The sequence below is a fragment of the Aythya ferina genome (genome assembly GCF_964211825.1).
Source record: "Aythya ferina genome assembly, contig: HAP1_SCAFFOLD_145, whole genome shotgun sequence".
Taxonomy (NCBI): Eukaryota; Metazoa; Chordata; class Aves; order Anseriformes; family Anatidae; genus Aythya; species Aythya ferina.
Window position 1 is genome coordinate 288,613 of NW_028181381.1, and position 4,447 is coordinate 293,059.

At 45.4% G+C, this 4,447-nt stretch overlaps 1 long non-coding RNA gene across 1 annotated transcript; it reads right to left on the reverse strand.

The window, feature by feature from the left end:
• Positions 1 to 271: 271 nt before the first annotated feature.
• LOC311428808 lies at positions 272 to 862 on the reverse strand. The gene is made up of 2 exons (XR_014687897.1): positions 788 to 862; positions 272 to 656 (listed from the first exon to the last, which is right to left on the reverse strand). It is a non-coding gene; the product is annotated as an uncharacterized lncRNA (long non-coding RNA).
• Positions 863 to 4,447: the final 3,585 nt, after the last annotated feature.

The window sequence follows — 4,447 nt, forward strand, 5'->3', positions numbered from 1 at the left end:
TGGCATTTCCCTCTCCTGAACTTCAAAAGGTTCCTGCCTGCCCCTATCTGCAGCCTGTCAAGGTTCCTCTGAATGCGCAGCCCCCCCATACAGGCGCCTTTTCCACAGAAGCCACCGACCACCCGCCGCCTCGCCCCCTCCCAATTCGGCCTGCCCCAGGGCGCCACCGACCACCAACCTCCTTGCAGCACCACGCCTCAGCATCCCGAGCTATCCCGACAGCTTCCACCCATCGGGAGGTCCCACTTATAATAAATGACCGAGTCCCAAATAGGCTTACAATTAATGTTTATGATTTATTAAAGGAATAGAGGTAAGCAAGCAGCGCTGGGTGCGCCAGGAGTCTCTGCTCCACCAAGACGCACACAAGTTACATCAGGCGGCTGGTTTTTATGCTGCTAGGCTAATACATATTCATTACTACTTCTACAAAAGGCAGGGTTATTCTAATTAGTTCCCAGAATCCAAACCCTCCCACTGGTGCAGGCGTTATCAGTCTCCGGTGGTCCCTCTGGGGGCCGCTCGTACTGAAGGCTCGTAGTCTTCCTCCCAGGCTTTGTCCTTTGGTCGTTCTTCAGCTTCTCCCCTCCCCTTATTTAGTAGTTGCTGGGCCAGATGTCAGAAAGCTGTGTCTCGTGCAATAGTCCGCACAGGCACTGCATAGCAAACACACCAAGTAACATTGACTTCAGTTACTCGCAACAGTTACTCACCTGATAAAGAACTGCATGCAATAAAGGCATCAATACTACATTAGTTTATTCTAACAGATCCTACTAGCTGTTACCTCAAAAAGATGTGCGTACCCCTCGCTACTTGGAAACGCATCAGTCCATAAACTCTCATCCACCTGAAGAAGCCTGCAACTGACCGAAGGAAAAACAAACACCCCAAAGAGCAGCCCAAGCAGAATGAGCTCTCTGAGGGGATGCCTGGGACTCACATACCATTTGGCCCCGACTAGCACCCAAACCCAATCACCTGGGAAGGGTAGGGGCAAAGCACAAGGAAGTAGGAAGAGAGCAGCAGCAGCAGCTGTGGTGTTTTTTTTTGTGTGTGTGCGTGTGTGATTTTTCTTTTTATTTTTTAATCAGTTTTAGCTCAAAAGCATGCATAGTGCAGACAAGAGAACTAGGGTGTTTCTAGAAGCAAAAATCCCCATGCTTTTGCTGCAGCTTTCAATATTAAAAGACATTATGACCAAGCAAGTAATTGGAACTCTTCCAACTGGAATTAGCTCAAACTTTTATTTACGTATAAAGAAAAAACTAGGAGTAGAACATCTGCTCCATCTTTTCCTCTCTCACCTTGCCATAGGCAGCTCTGGCTGTGACGTCCCAGATTGCATACTGCGTTTCAGCTTTAACAAATGAAAACCTTTACCCTAACCCTTACCCTTATCCTAACCATTAGCTTACCCTTATTCTTACCCTAAACCTAACCCTAATCCTTACCCTTACCCTAATCCTTACCCTACCCTTACCCTAAACCTAACCCTTTCCCTAAACCTTATCCTCACCCTAAGCCTTACCCTTAGCCTTACCCTAACACTTACCTTTACCCTAACCCTTACCCTTACCCTAATCTGAACCCGAACCCTAACCCTAATACCCTCACCCTAACCCTTACCCTAAGCCTAACCACAGTCCCAACCCCTAACCCCTAACCCTTACCCTAACCCTCTAAACCTACCCCTAACCTATCCCTAACCATAACCCTCTAAGCCTAACCCTAAACCACTAACCCTAACAATAACCCCCAACCCCAACCCTCACCCGAAACCCTAACTCTAGCCCCAGCCCTAGCCCCTAACCCTAACCCTAGTTCCCGAGAACTACATCTCCCGGTATGCTCTGGGCATTCAACATGGCCTCCCGGAAGTCCCGAATCCGAAAACTACATTTCCCGGCATACTCTGGGAACGCAACATGGCCTCCCGGAAGTCCGGAGTCCCGAGAACTACATCTCCCGGCATGCTCTGGGCACACAACATGGCCTCCCAGTGCCGGAAAACTACACCTACCAGCATTCCCCGCACAGCCAGCATGGCCAATCACAGACTGAGTGCTCGAGAACTGCATTTACCAGCACTCACTGGAACCCTCACCGCCCTTACAAAAAAGGCCTCAAGCCCTAACATCCAAAAAACCTCGAAACCCCTACAGATCTAACCCAAACTATTTACCACACTAAAACCCTGAAGACCTATGCCTAAAACCCCTAACAAAATCTTAGGATGCTCAAAACCCAAACCCAACCCAAAACGTTAGGAATGCTCAAAGCCCTAGCCCAAAAACTTAGGGCGCTCCAAACCCTAACCCCAAAACATTAAGATGCAAAAAACCCTAACCCAAAAACTTAGGGTAATACACCATAAATGTTTGTTCATTGTCTTATCTGTAGCAAATAGCATAGGCTGAGTCGAGGATCTCAGTACAGTAGCATTATTATTCGAGTGTTAGGGTGAGGGAAAAGTAAGGGTAAGTATTAGGTTAAGGTTAAGGGTAAGGTTAAGGTTAAATTTTAGGGTTAGGGTTAATGTAAGGGTCAGGGTAAGGGTTCAGGTAAGGTTTAGGGTTAGGGTTAGGTTAAGGTTAAGTGTTAGGGTAAGCGGAAATTGTATGGATAAGGATTAGTGTAAGGGATAGTGTAAGTGTTCGGGTAAGGGTAAGGTTAATGGTAACTGTAAGTGTAAGGGTAAGGGTTAGGGTAAGGGGAAGAGTAAGGGTAAGGGTAGGGGAAGTCTAAGGTTATGGGTCAGGGTTAAAAGTTAGAGTAAGGGTTAGGGTTAGGTAAGGATAAGTGTTAGGGTAATGGTTACGGTTAATTTTAGGGTTATGTTGAGGGAACATAGCAACAGTGCGCGCAGTCGCAGAATATACCAGGATGTGCTGAGTAATCCCAGAATTAGCAAGGTATAAAAAGGGACCCTGGCAGGCGTGAGGTGCGTGCCGTTGGCAGAGCTGAGACTCCCCGGCTGCCCAGTGCTGTTTTGCTTGATGTTTGCTTACTCAATAAATTCCTTTCTATGATTAATACAATGCTCTCTGAAAATTAATTAAGGGGGCAACTTATAACACTTTGGACGCTCAAAACCCAAACCCAAAAACTTTGGACGCTCAAAACCCTATCCCGAAAACAGGACGCTCAAAGCCCTAACCCAAAATCATTAGGATGCTCCAAGCCCTAACCCAAAAACATTCGGACGCTCAAAACCCAAACCCAAAACATTAAGATGCTCCAAACCCTATCCGGAAAACATTAGGAAGCTCAAAGACCTATCCCAAATACTTAGGACGCTCAAAACCCTATCCTGGAAACACTGAGATGCTCAGAACCCTATCCTCAAAATTTAGGACGCTCCAAACCCTAACCCAAAAACATTAGGACGCTCAAAGCCCCAACCCAAAACATTAGGACGCTCCAAACCCTATCCTGGAAACATTAAGATGCTCAAAACCCTATCCTGAAAACTGAGGATGCTCATTACCCAGACCCAAAATATTAAGATGCTCAAAACCCTAACCCAACTACTTAGGATGCTTGAAAGCCGATCCCAAAAAATTAGGGCACACAAAAGCCTAACCCCAAAAATTAAGATGCTCAAAATCCAAACCCCCAAAATTAGGATACTCAAAACCCTGGCCCTGGAGAAACTAACCTGAAAAAAAAAAAAAAAAAAAAAAAAGATCTAACCCTAAAAAAAAAACCCTAACCGTAAATAACTGACCAAAAATAAAACCTTAAGACTCTAACCCTAAAAAACATATCAACACTACAACCCAAAAAACTCTAATACCCTAACACGCTAACCCTGAAACCCTTAAAACCCTAACCCCCAAATCCTTAAAACCCTAACCGTTAAAACTCCAACCCTAAAAACCTTAAAATCCTAAACATAAACCCTGAAACCCCTTACCCTGAAACCCAACCCTAGTGCCCAATCCCTGAAACCTTAAAACCCTGAATCAATCTGTAGCAAATAGCATAGGCTGAGTCGAGGATCTCAGTACAGTAGCATTATTATTCGAGATTACAATGGCGGGTGTCCCACAAGCAGGAGGGTGCCTACTAATTCCATACACAGTTTATACACTTTTTTTTTCTGCCGAGGACCGGGACCCTCCCCTGTTTCCCCTTTAACTGTGCTATTCAAGGTTCATAATCTAGCTGGTGCTTCACAGAAAATACACAGCTGCTGGCCTGTTACAAGTCACATTTCTTTTGAGGTTTTTACTCTTTGAGGTGGTAATGTTTCTTACGCCGTGATTTCCACCTAATTGCTGTAAGGATTCTGGTTGTCTGCGTTTTACAAGGTTGTCTGTTATAATAAATAAAAGTCCCAAATAGGATTACAATCAAAGTTTACAATTCACTGAATGAATAGAGGTAAGCAAACAGTGCTGGGTACGCCGGGAGTCTCTGTTCCACCAAGACGCGCACCAGT